The sequence below is a fragment of the Pelophylax lessonae genome (assembly GCF_965119305.1).
Source record: "Pelophylax lessonae genome assembly, chromosome: 4".
NCBI lineage: Eukaryota > Metazoa > Chordata > Amphibia > Anura > Ranidae > Pelophylax > Pelophylax lessonae.
Window position 1 is genome coordinate 496,808,785 of NC_138771.1, and position 23,385 is coordinate 496,832,169.

Here is a 23,385-nt window from a genome sequence, read left to right on the forward strand (position 1 = left end):
TTAGCGTATTGATCGCGGGCAGAATCGCCGCGATTCCGCCCGCGATCCGGAAATCATTGCAAATCGCGGGACACCTGTGCGTTGCCCGTGATTTGCAATAGCACCCCAAACGCTGTGCGATGTTGCCGCGATTTCCACCTGCCGAATCGCACAAAAAAACGCGGCATGCATTACACTCCAAAGAAGCTCTTGTACTTTTTTGGGCGTAATGCGTCCCGCGATTTTTTTTGCGCGATGTTACCACGATTCGGCAGGCGGAAATCGCAGCAACATCGCACAGCGTTTGGGGTGCTATTGCAAATTACGGGCAACGCACATGCGTCCCGCGATTTGCAATGATTTCCGAATCGCAGGCGGAATCGCGGCGATTCTGCCCGCGATCAATACGCTGACATGTGAATGCAGCCTAAGAGAGTTGAAGGTAGTATCATTGTTTAGTTTTGCATAGTTACATAGTAGTTAAGATTGAATAAAGACAATAGTCCATCCACTTCAACCTGTGTAGGTGTGTGTGTGTGTCAGTGTCCATAATCATTTCCCATATCTCTTTATATTGTGTTCTTTAAGATGCACGTCCAAGAGTCTTTTATACATATCAATACTCCCCACTGACACCACCAATTGTAGAAGAGAGTTCCACATCCTTATAGTTTTTTTCTCATGACTGGTGAAATGTAAACGTTACCTCTCAGTGCCGGTTTACATATATGCGATGACAGACATTGCATGTGATTCGGAGCGCACTGCACTGCAAATCACATGCTATGTCTGTGCGATGCAAATTCAGCCATACAGATTGTATGGCTAAATTAGCATCGCATTCGGACACAGCTCGCACAGGACCCTTTTTTTGGTCCGCGCCAGAATCGGATCACATGGGTGTTCACACTAGAGCGATCTGATTCATGTCCAAACTAACAGTTTGCAATGCAATATATAAACTGATCGGGGGGTGTTGTTAACCTAGTATTAACACCCCCAGCGTTTCGCATATGGCAGTGTGAACTGCCTGCAAGTTAAATACGATGTGGGAACCCGCAGTGGTTTCACAGGGTTCTCACATCACATATGTGTGAACCGGGACCGGTAACCTTATAAGTCTGCAGAATTTCCTTAGGCCTTTCACACGGCCGCTCCGCTGTTTTTCTCCGCTGCGGGACTTTTTTTTTTTTCACGGAGCGGATGACACTTGTGTCATCCGCTCCGTATGTCCGCATATCATCCCATCCGTTTGCGGATGATATGCAGACATAATGTAAGTCTATGGGCATTGCGGATGACACCGCTGACATCCGATTTTCCTTCCTTTCCGTTTTTTGAATGGAGGAAAAATAGGGTTCTGTTCCATTCCAAAAAACGGAACAGAACTGAAAGGAAGAAAATCAGATGTCAGTGGATGGTATTCCGCTGACATCCGCAATGCCATTGACTTACATTATGTCTGCAAATCATCCGCAAAAAAATAGGATGATTTGCGGACATACGGAGCGCCCGTGTGAAAGGGCCCTAAGTCTACTCTCCCTCAGCCTATAACATTGTAACTTTGTAGCAAGACACAAGACATATTCTGCTGATCTGTGTCAGACATGTGTTAACACAGCCAAGAACTGCAGACACCTCGATTTACATGTTTGTGTCATCTCTCAGCTGGAAGTAGGTGGTGACCTCAGATGATGCCTGATCAAAGATGGTGCCATACTTCTGGCAAGGAAATCAGATAAAAGCATTGTTAGAGTGAGTACTATGATCACTATGAGAGGTAATAAATACCTGCAAGTGTTATACTGCTGCACTGAAATCCCGAAGTGTTATGTCTAAATTTTCCTTTGCTGGACTACAGGTGAAATAAGTCAGCAGCATCCTTCAGATCTTGGTCGCCAAGTCCGATGTTTTACAGAACATCACATCTCAGCACAAAGTTTCAGAACCACTTTATTAGGCATGTGACAAGGGGCATGTGCAGGTCTATAAGCTTCTTTTGATGTAGTGTTGTGACAACAACGTTATTATTACAATTCATACTTCTTCTATATCTAAAACCGATATTAGTGGGGAGTTGCACCCTAAAACTCAAATTGTCAATTTCGATATGGTGTCGTGAAAGGATTATACTTTTGAAACTTATTTTTGATACTTTTGAAAGGATTATATTCTTGCTGGACTACAAAACACTTCCCCCTTACATTATAGAGATTAGGAGTAGAGGTGTTCTGTAGTCTAGCAGACAACACTGGGCAGGGCTGACAACACTAATTGGGATTTCAGTGCAGCAGAACCAACACATCTTAAAATCCGACTGTACAATCTTTAGATCTACCAAAACTATGTAATATGAGGATTTGCCCAATTTATCCAATCCATTTGTATCCAATCAGAAAGGCCCTGGTACTATATATTTGTTGGTAGGTCTAAAGGAGATTGTACAATCAGACTGTAACATGTGTGGTGAGTTTAACCACTTGCCGACCGCCGCCCGACTATATACGGCGGTGGTCAGCCCCTCCCAGGCAAAGTGACGTACCGGTACTTCACCAGCCTGGGAGCAAATAGGGGGCGAGAGCATGCCGCCCCCGCTCGTACCCGAAGAAGCCGGTACGTGTGACCGGCGGACCCGATGTCCGCCGGTCACTCGCGATCGTCGGGTGGAGAGGGAGAAAGGCAGGCGGCTAATGTAAACAAAGGTGCCTGTCATTCTCCCCTGTGTAAAAGCACTGATCACTCGGTCCTGCTATGTAGGACCGTTGATCTGTACTGTTACACACAAAGCCACATGCAATCACAGTAAGAATCACGCCCCTAGGGACACACTTAACCCCTCCCTCTCCAATAAAGTTAACCCCTTCCATCCCAGTGTCATTTTTACAGTAACAGTGCATATGTATAGCACTGATTACTGTAGAAATGTCACTGGTACCCCCAAAAGTGTCAAAAATGTCAGTCAAGGGTCCGATCTGTCCGCCGCAATGTCGCAGTACCGCAAAAAAATCGCAGATCGCCGCCATTACTCGTTAAAAAAAACCAATAAAAATGACAAAAATCTTTCCCTTAGTTAGTAAACGCAATAACTTTTGCGCAAACCAATCAAAATACGCTTTTTGCGATTTTTTTTTACCAAACATATGTAGAAGAAAACAAATTGGCCTAAAATGCTAAGAAATTTGATTTTTACATTTTTTTGGGGAATTTCATATAAAAAAATGTGAAAAATATTGTTATTTTTGCAAAATTGTCGCTATTTTTCTTGTTTATAGCGCATGATCAAAAAATCGCACAGGTGATCAAATACCACCAAAAGAAAGCTCTGTTTGTGGGAAAAAAAGGACGTCAATTCCATTTGGGTACATCGTCGCACGACCGCGCAATTGTCCGTTAAAGTCACGCAGTGCCGAATCACAAAATAGGCTCTGGTCAGGAAGGGGGTAAAATCTTCCGGGGCTTAAGTGGTTAACCACTTGCCACCAAGTCACATACCTGGTACATCATTTGAGCAGCTGCAAGCATCACCCCGGTACCATTTTTTTAGAGCTGATGGTCAGCTCACTTTTAAGAGCAATTGGAGTGGCTAAGTAGCCACTTGATTGCTGATCCAAGCAGTGGGAGGGGACGTCGCCCCCCCCCCCCTCCCGCCACCTTCAGCAGCTCTCTCAGGCTCTCCCGTCCCACCGGGAGACCTGAGCTGCCAGCCGGAACATCCACCAGCTGGCCGGAGACCCATGCAAAGCTGGAATTGGCTTTGGTCGAGTTTCTGCTATGATAACCCGGAAGCAATAACATGACATCAATTCCGGTTTACCTGGCTGTCAACTGCATCATTTAAAAAAAATCTAAAGTATTCAAAAAGGACGATCTTGGCGTTTTGAATGCTTTCAAGTGCAAAGAAGGGATGTGGGGTCTTATAGACCCCAGATCCCTCCATAAAGAGTACCTGCCACGTGCCTATTGCTGTCACAAGGATAAAAAAAAAAACATTTGAAGCAACAGTGTAAAAGCAAATAAATATAATGTATTAGTGTTTAGAAAATTTTTTTAAGTGCCCCAGTCCCCTCATGCTAGCACGCAAAAGTAAATGCATGCGTCGGTCCTGCACAGAGGTGGCTCTTTAATTAGGCAAACTATGCTGCCACCTAAGGCCTGGCACTCACAGGGTTCCTCGCGGAAGCCTAATTTGAATAATGGTACATTAAATGGAGATTACACCAACACGGGCTGGTACCGTGGGTGCAGAAATAAATAGTAATAAGTGCCACATCCTATTAACTAGACTATATACTGTAAATCTTCAGACTTTACCAACTCACAGGATGTAGGGAGGATGATACTGAATCTGATTCTTCTCTGTCTATTTCCTCTACGCAGTCAACATCGACGAAACCTATTTCTACACACCCCAAAACTGATTTGGGCCCATGCAAAAGGAATCACAAGGGAGGGGGACATTTTACACCTTATCCCAAGAAACGTCCAGAGGACACTATCAGACTAACCCTCACATCTGGGCATTTTTGACTTCAACAGTTAGTGAAATACAACAGCTATCACATAGTCCTCTTCAACATAATTTGTCATTCACACAACATCAGACCATAGTTAAACTTCGTAACCATCCAGACCTGGTAACTAAATCTTCCAATAAGGGAGGCATGTTAGGGTGCCAAGAAACCAGGCCACATGGGGATGCAGGTAAAATAAAGCAGTTTATTGAAGCAAACAACAATAAACGTACAGCTAGAGTGAGAAAGTGAGAGCAGGAACAAGCCGGGGTCAAGTCCAGAAGCGGGTATTCTACCGATCCCGGGGTCAAGTCCAGAAGCTGGTAGTCTGTCGATGCCAGGTCATCTGCCGATGCGGGGTCGATAGCCAGGAGAGTCCTCAGCCAAGCCAGGTCATACACAGAGGAACACTGAGAACAGATGACTGCTAGCAGAGATGCAACTTGGAGCACAAACGCAAGGGCAAGGACTGCAACCCATCAGGTGATAGATATTGTCTGGTGTGCAGCATCATCACTATGTGACACACAGACAAGTGATGATGTAATCAGAGTGTATAGGAGGCAGCAGTCTGCACATGTCCAAGATGGCTGCCAACAGGAGGGCAATGTAAGACCTTCACAGTACCTTCCCCCCAACGGCCTTTCCTCTGCAAAGCAAAAAAACGATTTCTGAGGAAAGCAAGCATGGAAAGCGCGGAGAAGAGTCGGAGCATTAACATCAGCGGAGGTAGCCCAGGAGCGCTCCTCAGGACCATAACCCTTACAGTGCACCAGCTAGTGAACCTGACCTCGGAACAGACGAGAATCCAAGATGCTGCTAACCTCATACTCATCATGATTGTCCACAGGAATGGGACAAGGAAGTGAACAAGTATAGTGATTGCAAACAGGTGGTTTTCAAAAGTGACATGTGAAAGACATTGGAGATACTCATGCAAGGGGGAAGACCAAAGGCATAGGCCACCGGGTTCACCTTGCGGAGGATGCAAAAAGGCCCAACAAAACGGGGTGCTGGTTTTGGAGGGGGCATCCTGAGGTTGAGATGATGGGTCGACAACCACACCCCCTTCCCGACCTGGTACGAAGGAGCAGATAAATGTCTCCAGTCTGCCTGGAGTTTCTGACGCTGTGCAGAGACCTGTAAAGACTCTTGAATCTGCACCCAAGAGGACTCGAGGGCACGAAGACAATCCTCCACAGCCAGGATGTCCTGTGGCGAGTACGACTCGGGCATTACAGCAGGTTGGAACCCATAATTGGCCATGAATGGAGACATTCCGGAAGATGAGTTGATGGCAGAGTTCCTGGCAACTTCTGCCCAGGGTAACAGATCAACCCAATTGTCCTGATGGTCAGAGATGTAGCAGCGGAGAAATTGCTCCAGAGCTTGGTTAGAACTCTCAGTGGCACCATTGGATTGGGGATGGTAGTCCGAGGAGAAGGAGAGTTGAATACCCAACTGGGAGCAAAAGGTGTGCCAGAACCTGGAGACAAACTGGCTCCCACGGTCTGAGATAATCTCCTTAGTAAGAAATAATTTGTCGCACTCCAAGCTGCATCCAGATTCGGTTTATTGGACGAACATCCCAAGTGTTACAATAGTGTACAGGTAGAAGCGTTTCACACACTAACAGGTGTGCTTATTTATTGCAATGAATAAGCACACCTGTTAATGTGTGAAACGCGTCTATCTGTACACTGTTGTAACACTTGGGATGTTCGTCCAATAAACCAAATCTGGATGCAGCTTGGAGCGTGGCCAATTCTTTCTTAATATTGTATGCGGAGGCGAGCCGAGGCGGGCACCCGTTAGCATCATGAGGCTTCCTCTTTCTCACCTGCAGAAGCGAGTCTTTCTTTTCTTGGATATTGAGTAATCTCCTTAGGCAACCTGTGTAAAGGGAAGACCTCCCTGACAAACACAGAGGCAAGCTCCTGAGCGGTAGGCAGCCTCCTAAACGAAACACAGTGGCACATTTCGACAACCATGAGGATAACCATGTAACCTCAAGACGCGGGTGGTTCCACATGAAATCCATGGCCAGGTAAGACCAAGGACGCTCCCTATTTGGAATGGGATGCAGTAGGCCCAAGGGAAGGTGCCAAAGAGATTTTTTCTGGACATAGAAAGAACAAGCAGGCACATACGCAGCAACATCAGTGCGGAGAGATGGCCATCAGAACTGACAGGAAATAGCCTAGGACATCTGGTTCTTACCAGGATGACCGGCAGTCTTGAAATTGTGGTACATGGTAAATAGTCTGATGCGCAACCCCTCAGGTACAAGACATTTCCCAGCAGGTATCTCTGTGGGAGCATCTGGTTGGGCAGCCAAGATCTGTTCCCCAAGAGGAGAGGTTAAAATGGTGCAGATGGCAGGCAGGATATGATCAGAGTATGACCAATGTCAGGACGGAGTCCTCCCAGGACAACTCAGAATACTGGCGAGACAAGACATCAGCCTTAGCATTCTAGGAGCCAGGCAAAGAGGAGACCATATAGTTAAAACAAGACAAGAATAAGGCCCATCTGGCCTGACGGGGTGTGAGCCTCTTGGCCACCGAGAGATACGTCAGATTTTTATGATCGGTGAAAATGAGAACAGGAACCAAAGAACCTTTGAGCAAGTGTCTCCACTTTTTGAGAGCCAGGATAATGGCCAAGAGCTCTCTGTCTGTCAGGGCACAAACACCAGGGGAAGGGCTCTAGGACCCAGCAGCGCTATCAGCACTTTGGCAGGAGAAGGACTTTAGGACCCAGCAGCACTACCAGCAATTTACCTGGGCCTATTTAAGGAAACCTGCCAGTGATTTTAGTTGCTGGTTGATCTTCAGCTCCTCCAGTGTGTTATCCCTGTGATATTCCAGTTCCTGTCTCCTGTTACCAACCCGGCTTGTCCTTGACCTGTCTCCTGATTGCTTCCTGTGTTTGACCTCGGCTATCCACCTGACCACGCTTGCTCTGATATCCACCTGGCTCCTGATCTCGGCTATCCACCTGACCACGCTTGCTCTGATATCCACCTGGCTCCTGATCTTGGCTATCCACCCGACCACGTTCCAGTCTCAGCATTATCCAAGTCCTGCAAACACCTCACGGGCGCCACCTGTCTGCTGATTCCACTCCAGCACTCCAGCTGTACTCTGGATCCTCCTGCACACAATCCAGCAGGCGACCCGTGCTACTTTGGGCCTGACCTCTCCTGTTCTCATCCTCAGGGGGGTCTGGAACTTAGCCGCAAGGGAAGCCCTCTCTCTCCATTGGCCTCTAGCACCAGGTACGTGATAGTATCAACCAGCCAAGATGTCTGAGGCCGAGAGAGGTGCTTCCGCATTAGAGGCCCTATGTCAGCAGATTACAGTTCTTACACAAGCAGTCCAGAGCTTACAAGATGGCTACTTTCAGCTGGAAGGACGCCTTCACCCTCTCAGTTGTTCTGCTACAGCCGCACCTGCTATGGGTTTACCCCCTCCGGAGCCCAGAGTTCCCACTCCCGATCGCTTTTCAGGTGACCGACGGAAATTCAGAGCTTTCAAAAATGCTTGTGACCTTTACTTTGCCCTGCAACCAAGGACTTTTTCTCTTGAGACTGTCAAGGTGGGTTTCATCATTTCACTCTTATCTGATGAGCCACAGTCCTGGGCTCATAATCTCATTGAGCAAAAGAACTCAGTCGTGGATTCAGTTTTCACCTTCTTTGAAGCTATGGCTACCTTATATGATGATCCACAACGGACGGCCACCGCAGAGTCGGCCCTTCATGCTCTTGTACAAGGCAGACGACCTGTGGAGGATTACATTGTGAAATTTCGCAAGTGGTCAGCTGATACTGGGTGGAATGATGCCGCCCTAAAATACCAGTTCCGGCAAGGCTTATCTGAGTCTCTCAAGGACGAGTTGGCTAGGATTGAGGCTCCCGCCTCACTAGAAAGTCTCATCCAAGTCTCTATCCAACTAGACCGACGGCTGCGGGAGCGAAGGTCCGAACGCACTCAGACCCTTCGACCCACATGGATAATGCCAAAGGTCCCAGGACCAACACTCCCAGCCTCTATTCCCCAGTCCATGAATATGTCCGATGGGGAACCCATGCAAACTGGCCTACTCCGCCCTGCTTTAACCCCTGAAGAGAGAGCACGCAGACGACAGGATAACTTGTGTCTCTACTGTGGGACTTCGGGCCACTTCCTTCGCAGTTGTCCTGTTCGCCCAAGGAAGTCCAGCCTTCCACGCCCCTCTTACCTTCAGTTGTCTGGGACTATATCCACTCATTTAATTCTCCCCATCTCTCTGCAGGTGGATGGAAAGGAAGTAAAGCTGCAGGCGATCATTGACTCTGGAGCCTGTAGTTGCTTCCTGGATATCAACCTAGCCAAGAACTTGCGCATACCCCTGAAACTGAAGGAACAAAGACTTGATGTACATTTAGCAGATGGCACTGCTCCTAGCTCTGGACCAGTCACTCAAGAGACTATCCCTGTCCTTGCCACAACAGAAGCAGGCCATCGGGAATTCCTCCGCTTTGATGTCATCAGGTCTCCTATTTTCCCAGCCATCCTAGGGATACCCTGGCTACGGGCCCACAACCCGCAAATTGACTGGCCCAAGGGAGAAATCATCTTCTCATCTTCCTATTGTCAGCAACACTGTGGCGTCCCCACGCCTGTCAACTCTTCAGTGTGTCTCTCCGTTCAACCTACACCGGATCCCTGTCATGCTGTTCCTTCAGCCTACCTTGACTTCCTTGATGTGTTTGACAAAAAAGGTGCCGATGCCTTGCCCCCACATCGGTCCTACGACTGCCCAATTGAGTTGCTACCTGGAGCAGAAGTCCCCTTTGGGCGCATCTTTCCGTTATCCGAAGTGGAGCTGGAGGCCCTCCGACAATATATAGATGAAAACCTTGCCAAAGGATTCATCCGCCCTTCATCGTCACCTGCTGGAGCTGGCATTTTCTTCGTCGAGAAGAAGGATCGTTCTCTCAGACCATGCATTGACTATAGGGACCTTAATAAAATTACTATCAAGAACAGATACCCACTCCCTCTCGTCCCTGAGTTATTCCAAAGATTCCGAACAGCCCAGGTTTTCACGAAGTTGGACTTGCGGGGGGCCTATAACCTGGTTCGTATTAGGGAAGGTGATGAGTGGAAGACTGCCTTCCGAACACGCTTTGGTCACTTTGAGTACCTTGTGATGCCCTTCGGGCTATGTAATGCCCCCGCCACATTCCAACATTTTGTGAATGATATTTTCAGAGAATACCTTGACCTGTTCTTAATCGTCTATCTGGACAACATACTAATTTTCTCAGCCTCGCTTGAACTCCATCGAGAGCACGTCAGAAAAGTGTTAAAGACCTTAAGAACCCATGGCTTATATGCTAAAGCAGAAAAGTGTGAGTTCGAGAAACAATCTATCCAGTTCTTAGGACTCATAATCTCCACGAAAGGGATTTCCATGGATCCTCAGAAGGTATCAGCAATCTTGGAGTGGCCTGCACCTTCTGACAAGAAAGGGGTCCAGAGGTTTGTGGGCTTCGCTAATTTTTATAGGAAATTTATTCGGAATTTCTCAACTATTATTGCCCCGATCACCCAGCTCACTCGCCTGCACTCACGCTTCTCCTGGAACCAAGATTCTCAAGCAGCTTTCGAAAAACTGAAGGCTCTCTTCACCTCTGCTCCAGTGTTGCAACACCCTGACCCAGCTCTTCCCTTTGTCCTTGAGGTGGACGCATCCAAAGTAGCTACGGGAGCCGTGCTCTCGCAGCGTCAGGGCCCAAAGGCCATGCTCCACCCAGTAGCCTATTGCTCCAGGAAGCTGAATCAGGCCGAAAGAAACTATGACGTGGGTGACAGAGAACTCCTGGCAATTAAAGTTGCTCTCGAAGAATGGAGGTACCTCCTGGAGGGCGCTAACCATCCAATTATGATCTTCACAGATCACAAAAATTTGGAATATTTAAGATCTGCAAAACGCCTAAGACCTCGACAAGCCAGGTGGGCCTTATTCTTTTCGAGATTTAATTTCCACTTGACATACCGCCCAGGTTCCAAAAATGGGAAAGCCGATGCCCTGTCCAGGATGTTCCCCGAATCTGCTGAATGTGCTCCTCCAAGCACTATCTTATCTGCCCAAAATTTTTTGCTGATTCAACCTAACCTAAAGGCATCCATTGAACAAGCTTCTGTATCGTGCCCCGAATCCGAACATGACTCGTTAAGGAGGCAGGGTGGATTACTTTGGCACCAGGACAAAATCTTTGTACCTCAAGAAGCTAGGTCTCTGGTTCTCAGGGCATTCCACGACCACCGACTTGCAGGGCACTTTGGGGCCCGTAAAACTAACGAGCTCATTCAGCGGTCCTTTTGGTGGCCTAACCTCAGTCGGGACTGTAGATCCTACGTCAAGTCATGCACCATATGTCTACGTAGCAAAAGTGACAAAGTCAAAGCCTGGGGGTTATTAAGACCCTTGCCTATCCCTAATCGCCCCTGGGAAATGATTTCTATGGATTTTATTGTTGATCTTCCTCCCTCTGAAAGATTCACGACCATCCTTGTTGTGGTAGACCGATTATCAAAAATGGCCCACTTCATACCAATGATTGGTACTCCCTCTGCAGCGGAAACCGCTCACATGTTTATCAAGGAGATCATAAGACTTCATGGACTACCAAAGAACATTGTTTCGGATCGGGGGGTGCAATTCACCTCTAGGTTTTGGAGAGCCCTTTGTAAAGCCTTGGAAGTGGAACTCTGCTTATCATCTGCCTACCATCCCCAAAGTAATGGGCAAACGGAGCGTACTAACCAAACCCTCGAGCAATACCTCCGCTGCTTTTCAGCTTTTTCCCAAGATGACTGGGCATCCCTGCTTCCGCTGGCGGAATTTGCCTATAATAACTCTGTCCATTCAGCTACAAATCAGTCCCCATTCTGGGCTAATTATGGATTCCACCCTGCTGCCCTGCCTGAAATTATGCCTGAAACTTCTGTACCCACCTTGCAGGACAGACTTGTTTTCATTCAAAACAATTATCAGGTCCTCCGGGAGTCCATACAGAAAGCCCAAGTGGATTACAAAAAACACTTTGATCGGAAACGGAGGGGAAATCCTTCCTTCAAGGTTGGGGACAAAGTGTGGCTGTCTACTGCCAACCTGAAATTGGCCTGCCCTTCACGGAAGCTAGGGCCAAGGTATATTGGGCCTTTTCAGATCAAACGGGAAATTAACCCAGTGGCTTACGAACTATCTTTGCCTGACTCATATAGGATCCATCCGGTTTTTCACACCTCCTTGCTTAAACCAACTGTTCCAGATCCATTTCCAGGGAGAGTGGAGCCACCTCCACCGCCAGTGACGATTGGTGAGGACACAGAATTCGAGGTGGAAGCAATCCTGGACTGCAGGAAGAGGGGGAGACAAACCCAATTCTTAATTAAATGGAAAGGGTATCCACCCGAAGAAAGCTCATGGGAACCCGAAGCCAATGTACATGCCCCCAGACTCCTCCAAGAGTTTAAGGACAAATACCCAGAGAAAATTTCTCAAATAGGCATCCGGAGGCTGCCCGTCAGGGGGGGGCACTGTCAGGGCACAAACACCAGGGGAAGGGCTCTAGGACCCAGCAGCGCTATCAGCACTTTGGCAGGAGAAGGACTTTAGGACCCAGCAGCACTACCAGCAATTTACCTGGGCCTATTTAAGGAAACCTGCCAGTGATTTTAGTTGCTGGTTGATCTTCAGCTCCTCCAGTGTGTTATCCCTGTGATATTCCAGTTCCTGTCTCCTGTTACCAACCCGGCTTGTCCTTGACCTGTCTCCTGATTGCTTCCTGTGTTTGACCTCGGCTATCCACCTGACCACGCTTGCTCTGATATCCACCTGGCTCCTGATCTCGGCTATCCACCTGACCACGCTTGCTCTGATATCCACCTGGCTCCTGATCTTGGCTATCCACCCGACCACGTTCCAGTCTCAGCATTATCCAAGTCCTGCAAACACCTCACGGGCGCCACCTGTCTGCTGATTCCACTCCAGCACTCCAGCTGTACTCTGGATCCTCCTGCACACAATCCAGCAGGCGACCCGTGCTACTTTGGGCCTGACCTCTCCTGTTCTCATCCTCAGGGGGGTCTGGAACTTAGCCGCAAGGGAAGCCCTCTCTCTCCATTGGCCTCTAGCACCAGGTACGTGATACTGTCTCCAATCTCGTAATTGCATTCAGCTGGAGACAGCTTCTTGGAGTAGAACCCACAAGGAAGTAAGGGTCCTTCAGGTGAACGACGCTGAGACAGGAGGGCACCTACTCCCGTCTCAGACGCATCCACCTCTAGGTCAAAGGGCAAACCAGAATTAGAATGAGACAGAATAGGAGCCGAAGCGAAAGCAGACTTGAGGGCCTCGAAAGCTTGGATGGCAGCAGGCGTCCAATTGTGGGAATCGATGCCCCTCTTGGTCAAATCTATAATAGCTTTGGCCAAAGAGGAAAAATTTCTGATACATTTCCGATAGTAGTTGGCAAACCCAAGGAAAAGCTAATCGGAACAGAGACCATTAGGTTGAGGTCACTGTAGGACAGCCAAAACCTTCTGTGGATCCATGGAGAACCTTTCAGCAGAAATTATGTAGCCCAAGAAGGCAACCTGAGACAGGTAGAATTCACATTTCCCAAGCCCATTCTCATGTAACCGTTGCAGCACCCATCTGAGATCCAGGTAGTATGATTCAATGGAGTCAGAGAAAATCAAGATGTCGTCCAAATAGACTACCACGCATTGCTGCAACATATCGCATAAGACATCATTGATGAACTCCTGAAAGACCGCGGGCGCATTGCACAAGCCAAAGGGCATAACCAGACATATGTAATGACCGGTTCTGGTATTAAACGCGGTCTTCCACTTGTTCCCCTACTTGATCCTTACAAGGTTATATGCGACCCTTAGGTCAAGCTTGGTAAAGACCGTTGCTCCCTTGAGGCGGTCGAACAGTTCAGTAATCAACAGAATCGGGTATGCATTCTTAACAGTGATGCTATTGCGGCCCCTATAATCAATGCAAGGTCTCAACTCATCCCCCTTTTTCTACGAAGAACAAAACGGCACCCACTGGAGAAGTGGACTTGCGAATGTGCCCCTGGGCAAGCGCTTCTGCAATGTACTCCTCCATAACCTTATTCCCTGCAACCAAAAGAGGATAAACTCTGCTACGAAGGGGAATGGCACTAGGTTGCAAGTCAATAGCACAAACGTACGGACGATGATGAGGAGGAGCAACCGCGCGCACCTTGTCAAATACATCTTGATACTCACGATATTCAGTAGGCAACACTGAATCCAAGAAGGTACAAAGTACCTTAACAGGCCCTTGGATACAAACAGCGCCACACTGTGGAGACCAAGAGAGGATCTCGACCGACTGCCCATCAAAGGTCGGATTGTGTTTCCGAAGTCAAGGGTACCCCAAAACAAGGGAGTAGTGCGGGGACAAAATAACCTGAAAGCAGGTTGACTCCCTGTGAACAGCCCCTATGGCCATATCAACTGGAACAGTCTCTTGGGTAACCTGTGTCAGTTGCAGGGGTCTGCCATCAATCGCCTCAATAACTAGTGGATAAACACGAGGCTGCAAGGGTTTGGAATTCGCAGCAGCAAATGTACTGTCAATAAAATAACTACCAGCACCGGAGTCTACCAACACCCGAGTAACCACCGAACCCACTGCTCAGGAGAGGACAACTGTGATTAGCAGTTTATCTTTACGGGAAATCGGGGACGAGGAAATCTCAGCTAATTATCTGCCCCAGACAGGACCTTAGGTGCGAGCGTTTCCCGGAAGGGTCTGACAAGATTTCAGGAAATGCCCACCAAGACCGCAACACAGGCACTGATCCTCCCTCCTCCTAAAGGCCCTCTCAGCCTCGAAGAGGCGAGTGAACCCCAGCTGCATGGGTTTATAGCCAGACGCACCATCCCCAGGAAGCGTGGGAGGTGAGGGAGGAATGGGTGAGAAAGAGAACGTAGGAGCCAATCTGGTAGGAGGCCTCCGCAGGCGCTCTTTAAACAATGGTCTCTCCCTGAGCCTGGTATCAATCAAAATCAGGAAGGAAATGAGAGCCTCAAGCTCGTCAGGGAAATTCTTGGTCGCAATCTCATCCTTCAATGCCTCGGAGAGACCATGAGAGAAGACAGCCACCAGAGCCTAATTATTCCAACCCACCTCTGCTGTCAGGGTACGAAATTCGATGGCATACTCGGCAACAGTTCATATACCCGCTTGAATGGACAGGGCCTGCTTTGCAGCATAGGCAGAGTGAGCAGGCACATCGAATACCCTACGAAAGGAGGCAACAAAACTTGGGTAATCGAGTATCACAGGATTATTATTCTCCCATAAGGGATTCGCCCAGGCCAAGGCCTTGTCCGAGAACAACAATATTAGGAAACCCACCTTGGACCTATCAGAAGGAAACGCCTGAGGAACCATCTTATAATAAATGCCCACTTGGTTTAGGAAGCCATGAGACCAGTGTTGGTCATCTTACTTTAAAAAAGTAATTAGTTACAGTTACAAATTACTTCTCCCAAAAAGTAATTGAGTTAGTGACTCAGTTACCACATTGAAAAAGTAATTAGTTACTCAGCAAAGTAACTGTGACTTTTTTTTACTATTCTATATTGCAATTACAATCTATAAGATCTTTAATAGTGGTGGCGGTGTGGTACACTGTGGGGGTCTGAGTCCTGAGTCCTCCTGACTGTGTGAGTAACTGTATTTTGTTTTTTGGTACCTGCTGCCTGGAGTGGCTGGCTGGTGGTGGTGGTGGCAGTGTGGCCCACTGGTGGTGGCAGTGTGGCACACTGGTGGTGGTGGTGTGGCACACTGGTGGTGGTGTGGCACACTGGTGGTGGTGGTGGTGTGGCACACTGGTGGTGGTGTGGCACACTGGTGGTGGTGTGGCACACTGGTGGTGGCGGTGGTGTGGCACACTGGTGGTGGCGGTGGTGTGGCACACTGGTGGTGGTGTGGCACATTGGTGGTGGCGGTGTGGCACACTGGTGGTGGTGGTGTGGCACACTGGTGGTGGCGGTGTGGCACACTGGTGGTGGTGGTGGTGTGGCACACTGGTGGTGTGGCACACTGGTGGTGTGGCAAACTGGTGGTGGCACATTGGTGGTGGTGTGGCACACCGATGTGCATAGAAAAGGAAAAAAGTTGTGCTCTGCAAACACCAAAAATTTTCAACATTGCTCAATGTAATAGCAAGCTCTTACAATAGTCAAGATGATTCTATATTGCCCTCTTAGCAAAAATTTGCACCAATACTATCTTTTCTACAAAAGTGCATCTCTTGTGATCATTCCTAGGGGCTAGTGTACACAAATATTTTCAAACACTGAAATGTCCTCAAAACTCTTCCCAAACCACACACGGGGACGAGCATAAGTGTGTGTGTGTGGGGCCATATTATTACAAGAAAACCTATCACTTTGCCTATTTAGAGTCCCTTTACCGCTCACTTGGGGCAGTTTTAATGACTACAGAGACTAATGTTGTATAATATCAGCTCTTTAGCCTGTTGAAACCTGGCTGCATGATCCACATGGCACACTGAAGTCCCCTAACTTGGGGGTCCCTGGGTGCCCATTTTCAACCTGATCATGGGACATCCGTAGGGTCACACAGCCTGATGTGACCCCAGCCAAACTTTGCTCTGTGCAGAGCACTCTTTCCAGAAGACATCCCCATGAAGGTTAGAAGAAAGAACAATGCACACAAGAAGTCTTTTTTCAAAGGTTTGTTGAGCTGATAATTGTCAGTCTCCCATAAGAGCGGTGGCATACAGCTTACAGTTCCAAATAGTTCTCTCTCCACTACCGCGGGCAGTGCCGGCCGCGGTCATACAGTAGAGGGGGAATTACAATTACACTACTGCCATCTAGTGGCGGTAGATGTAATTGCGGTAACGCAGCCGAAGTAGCGGCACCGCCGTTACAGGGAGGGCACGAGTATTCAGTTAGATTACTCGTTACCCTCAAAAGTAACTGTGTTAAGTAACGCCGTTTACTAAAACGCAGTTACTTCCATCACTGCACGAGACTGACTCTGATCACCCCCATAGCACTGGGGAAGGGGGGCTGATCCAGTCATCCCTCTGGTAACAGCGACTCCAGCTGCAACTTCAGGAGTAGGAGCGGCAACAGGGGCAGCAGCAGGAGCAACAATAGGAGGAACCACTGACCTAGCAGCACCAGGAACAAGGTGCACTATGCATGCAAGCAACATCTGCAACGCTTGAGCGAACTGACCCAAAAGGTGATCTTGTTGATCAAACCTGGTAACCAGCATGGGGAGTGTAGGAGTACCTGCATCATCAGGATTCATGGCCCTTGTGTACTGTCAGGGTTCCAGGAAACAAGACCACACGGGAATGAAGGTAATCTAAAGCAGTTTATTGAAGCAAACAACAATAAACGCACAGCAAGAGTGGGGAAGTGAGAGCAGGAACAAGCCGGGTCAAGTCCAGAAGCGGGTAGTCATCCAAGCAGGGGTCGAGTCCAGAAGCGGGTAGTCTGCTGACGCTGGGTCATCTGCCGATGCAGGGTTGAGAGCCAGGAGAGTCATCTGCCAAGCCAGGTCATACATGTAGGAACACGGGGAACAGAAGACTGCTAGCATAGATGCACCTTGGAGCACAAATACAAGGGCAAGAACTGCAACTCATCAGGTGATAGATATAGTCAGGTGTGCAGAATTATCATTGTGCGACACCCAGGCAGCAGGCAAGCGACTATGCAATCAGAGTTTATAAGAGGCAGCAGTCTGCACATGTCCAAGATGGCTGCCAACAGGAGGGCAAGGTAAGACCTTGAGACAGGCACATATTGGAATGTGCTGGTAAGCATCCTTGATCTCGATAGAAGCAAGAAAATGCAACCGGTTGTAGGGATGCCCCCACCATTCGCATAGACTCTATTCTGAACTTCGGATTTACCTTGCCCTCTTTCTTTGGGACCATGAATAGGTTTGAATAAAAACCCTGATACTATTCCGAGGCCGTACCCGGGACAATTACACCGTAAAGCAGCAGGTCTTGTATTGCCCCAAAGAGAGCTTGCAATCGGTCTGGGGACAGATGCACATTGGAAGGAAAGAAACTTTCTGGAGGATAAGAACGGAACTCGATCTTGTAGCTGGACAGTATCACTTCATGGACCCGTTTGTCTTTTACCAAAGAGGTCCATAGGCCCGGAAACCAGCGAAGATGTCCCCCCACCCCAGGCATGGATAAGGTCATTCCTTAATGCTTAAGAAGCCTTGTCCATGGGTCTAGAGAATCTGGCTCTTGGCTTACCGAACCAGGGCCGCTTGGAACCTCCTAAGGAGAACTTGAAAGGTTTTGAGCCCTTGTCAGTGGATCCCGAGAAATGAAAAAACTTCTTGTGAGCCAAGAAAGACAGGCCACGTTCAGCAAAGGCAGAGGGAGGCTGATCACCCTCTAGGTCACAGTCAAAAGTTTAGCCCACTTGGTCAGAGTTTGTGACACCAGGGCAATGGTGAAGACCGGCCTAAGTGCTGAATCAGCAACAGTGAACATATTGCTGGCCACAGCCTCTGCTTTTCTGTCAGCCGGATTTTTTAAAATCCAGTAATTCCTCAACCAGAATCATGGTTGCTTTATTCAGCCTGGAAACCTGGGGGGGGGGGGGGCTGGGACCCCCCGAGGGACCTGCAGCCTCTGAGAGGTGAGTCAGGTGGGGAAACTTGCTCCAGAGGCTCCATCAATAAGGAGGGAGACCCCCCACAAAAAGTGTCTAGCACTGCGAAGGGACACCCCCACCGTGCTGGTAGCACCACAGAGTTGCCAGAAAACAGAGCACCCCACAATCTGCAGCAGAGGGAGGGAGGGACCCCACCAGCAGAGTAGCACCAACTGCACCAAATGCAATTGCTCCGCATGCGGCGTCCAAAGGGAAAGAGAAAGACCCAGGAGTGAGCACCAGGGGAAAAGGAGGAGCTCCCACAGCCAGGATCGCCGCCCAGAGGCTCCGCTGTCATGGCCGCCGCTCTATTAGCATGCCAGACCAACGAAAAATGGCCGCAGGACTACACAGACATGGCCACCGGCCATAGAAAACACACAGGCAACAACAAAAAGGCAGCCACGTGCAGCTCCACGAGGCTCCCGGGAACCAGGAGGTATTCCTGAAGACCAGGCTGTAAGCACAAGGGAAGGGGAGGGGATCGGGCACAGAGCTGCCATAGCAGGCAGTGTCCCCTCCCCAGCCAATAGCCTAGTCACCGGCGGTGCACCCCTCCCCCTTGCCCCCACCACCAGCACTTTACAAAACACCAGCCCTAGACACATCCCTAACCACCACGCTACTCCGATTGGGGGCGGGGGGGGGGGAAGGCAGATGACCCACAGGGACCATCAATATTCATGGGGGTCTGATGGGAAGGAGGAGAACTCATGGGTCTGACTATACCCCAGAACCCTCCAGGGGGAGAGGGGGGACAGCTACTCAGTCACCATACCAGGAACCAGGCGGGTACCGCTTCAGACAGAACCTCCTTGCCATCGAAATAGTGGGGCTGTCAGCCAGGAGGAACGCTGCCACTTAGGCCGAGACCCAGTCATATGCGACCTCGTGAGGCATTTAAATCGCAGGCCAGCCCCCGTCCAGTGGGGGTATGCCACGGCAGACTTAGCGCAGAGCTATGGTTTGCACGCACTCGCTAGGCGGACTGGGGTGACAACTGGATCTAGATTATCCAGCCCGTCAACCAGTCCGGCAGTTGATTGTAGATCTCGCAGGAAAAAAAAAACAGGAGAAAAAAAGCCATTTAAAAGGAAAAAAAATTGCCAGGACCAGAGACCCTGGCAGGGAACTAGGTCCTTACTCCTGACTAGGTAGAAAAAAAACTTAATACCTATAACAGAGAGGGGGAGTATACCACCAGGGACTGCCCATAGGTAGCCAAGTTCTTTTTTCTGCCAAGTGTCCTTCTCCTGTAGGGGGCAATACTCCTGTAGGGGGCAATATACCCCCATGGTTCAGACTCCTGTAGAGTTGTGTCCATCAATGATCGAAAGAGAAAAATGATTTGCTTTTTTTCCTCTTGCCACTTCATTTCCTCTTCACCTAGACGAGATTGACTTACTGCACTATCCACAGACTCCGGATATAAAAATGCCATGCATCCCAGAAGTTTTCAGACAGCTCTGAGAGTGCAGGGTGCACATGTGCTCCCAATCCCACGCATGCACACCCAGCGCCCTTCCTGGGGAATTACTGTATATGGTTTACATGTTCCTATAGTATTGGCAAAGTGTAAATAATATGATTCTGCGAGTAGAGCACTGGGTGTGCGTCTATGGGATTGGAGGCGTGTGAGCACCCAGCAATTTAGCCAGCGAATTATATTAATTACACATTGCCATGTTATTGTCCAAGTGTAAACAATTAGATTCTCTGGCCAGAGCGTTGGGTGCTCATGCCCCGCAAATCCCACTCATGTGCACCCAGCAATCTACCTGTAGAATCGTAATATTTACACGTTGCCAGTACTATGGGAATGTGTAAACAATGAGACCTCTTCTAGAGTGCACAAAGCTCAAAAAACAATTAAACAGCTAGAAAATATGCCATGTACAGCATTGCAGAATGTGTCAAAGCTATACATATATATACAATAGTGTGTGACTGTGGAGGGGACAATAGAGTGTAAAACAAGAACTAATAGATATGAGGACCAATGCGTTACCTGAGCATACCTGGAATAGAGTGTAAGCTCCTCTAATGCCGACTGTTGTTACTCAGGTTCACACCAGGATCGCACAAGAATGCACTTTAGACTGTGCGAGTTCCTATGTAATGCATTTTAAAAAAACACACTGGACTACGCAAAAGGTAGTGCTTGCACTACTTATAAAAAGGCACTGCACCAAACTGCATGGTACTATGGTACCATACCATGTGTTTGGTGACCGCAAACATACTGCGTTTGGGGTGCCCTTAACAATACATTGGCACCTGCACACAGATTGCAAGCAGAATGGGTTCTGGTGTGAACCTGCCCTTAATAAAGATGGCAGACTGGGACAGAAGTGTCAGTCGGTAACTTGGCTGGAATGCATGATTGTATTTTCCAAACATGAAACTTCCATGTTTGGAAAATATGTTGAATATGCCTGTGTAGGTAAATGCTAATGCAAAGAAACATTGGCTTTACACTAGGCATATAACCCTTTCTTTGTGTGTATACACTGTTGTGTGCTAAACTCCCCTGGAAATGTGATTTATTGCCCACGGTGACTACTTTTCCTCGTATGCTTTTGTTATTACAGTGACTACCGAGAAGGTAGTTACTGTAACCTTATGATGTCTAAACAGTGAATCTGCTATTCTGTTCTGTGTGCAGAGTACAGGTTCTCTTTGTCTGTAGATTGGTTCTTGATGCTATTATTGCTTTATTGGAAATATTTGGTTATAGTGCCCTCTGCTGTCATCCACAGAGAAAACATGTCACAATAAAGAGATCCAATGAAAAAAAAATCATTAAAGTATTTTGCTTCTTGATCTTTAGTCATTTTACTGCTACATGCTTTACCCTGTAATTATTATTATTTTGGTAAACATTAAGCAAACATTTGGACTCCACATTCTGGCATACAGAACACACACATCAGGGTTTATTTATAAAAAATATATGCATAGCATTCATCCAGCGACATTCGTTCTGTGAATAATCAGCATTCGCTCATTCGTTTTAGGGATATTTTGCACAATGTATAAAGTCGTGGCTGCTGTGCGAATGGGGCAAAGACAGATTTTCCAGGGGAATTTTCTCTTCTGATCAAATGCTCTTAGGGTATTTCCCCTTACATTTGAATGCTCTTAGGATATTATATTCTTAGGTTATTCTTAGGGCATTTTCACTTGGGATTAAATGTTCTTAGGGTATTTCCCCTGAATATTGAATGCTCTTATGATATACTTATGTTATTTCTCTTCTGATTGAATGTTCTTAGGGCATTTTCACTTGGGATTAAATGTTCTTAGGGTATTTTCACTTGGGATTAAATGTTCTTAGGGTATTTCCCCTTAATATTGAATGCTCTTAGGGTATTATATTCTTAGGTTATTTCTCTTCTGTTCGAATGTTCTTAGGGCATTTTCACTTGGGATTAAATGTTCTTAGGGTATTTCCCCTTAATATTGAATGCTTTTAGGGTATTATATTCTTAGGTTATTTCTCTTCTGATTGAATCTTTTTAGGGTAATTTCAATTGGGATTGAATTATTTTACAGTATAGTTTTTTAGCATTGAAAGTTCTTTGGGTATTTTCTCTTACTATGAAATATTTATAGATTTTTCCTAGAGCTGCACGATTCCTGATAAAATGAGAATCACTATTTTTTTGCTTAGAATTAGGGATCGATCAATATAGTTTTTTCATTGCCGATACCGATATTTTGGTCATCGTGTATCGGTATCGGCCGATATGGGCCAATATTTTTGTACATTTAGAAAAACATTTTTTTTTTTTACTTGACAGGTATTGTGGAGGGATCTGGGGGTCTAAAGACCCCAAACCCCACCTCTGCACTTAAAAGCATTCAAAACGCCAAGTTTGGCTGTTTTGAATGCTGTCATTTTTTTAAATCTGGCGCCCAGTACATGACATCACTTTTGGGTTTTTGCATGGAGACCCGATCAGAACCAAATGCGGCTTTGATAGGGTCGTCGGCGGCCGTGCAGGTTGGTTGCCCGGGTCTCCCGGTGGGAAGGGAGACCTGGGCGAGCCGTGGAAGGCGGAGGGAGGGGGGAGGGGATGTCCCCTCCCACTCCTTGTAATGACAGCCGAGCAGCTTCTCAGCACTCATCACTCCGGTACAAACACTTTCCAAAATATCGGTAATATCGGCCACCTCGGTGGCCGAGTCCGATATATCGGGGAAAGTGCATATCGGTGCAAGATATATCGGCTTTGCTGATAATTGGCCGATCCTTACTTAGAATAAAGATCACGATTCTCTGATGATTCTAGAGGTAACATCATCTTTCACATTATACAAAGAAACTGGGCTAACTTTACTGTTTATTGTTTTAACTGTATTAAAGCATATTTTTTCCCCAAAAAAACGGTGTTTGAAAGACTTCAGCGCAAATACAGTGTGACATAAAAGATTTCAACGACTGCCATTTTATTTTCTCGGGTCTCTGCTAAAAAGAGAAAAAAAAATACTGATTTCATCTTGTAGGCAAAAAATTTCAGAAAAAAAGCTTAGTCTTTTAGCGGTTCACATATGTGCAATGACAGACATCGCATGTGATTCGGAGCTCACTGCTTTAAAAATCACATGCGATGTCTGTGCGATGCGAATTCAGCCATACAGATTGTATACAGATTGTATGGCTGAATTAGCATCGCATTCGGACACAACTATAACAGGACCCTTTTTTGGGTCTGAACCAGATTTGGATCATATGGGTGTTCACACCTATGCAATCTGATTCATGTCCGAACTGACAGTTCGCACTGCGATATACAAACTGATCTGGGGGTGTCGTTAACATTGTATTGACACCCCCAGTGATTCGCATATGGCAGTGTGCACTGCCTGTGAGTTAAATGCGATGCAGGAACCCTGTGGATTCACAGGGTTCCCGCATCGCATATATGTGAACTGGGACTAAGAGGTTAAACTGCCCTCACTTACAGAGGGAAGTTCATTCCTTTGATCTAAAACACAGGTGTCAAACACAAGGCCCACGGGCCGAATGCGGCCCCCCAGGCCATTTCATGTGGCCCTTGCACCTCTCCTGCAGCTGCGGCACCCCACCTTGTCTCAGTAGTCGGCAGCAGAGGACAGAA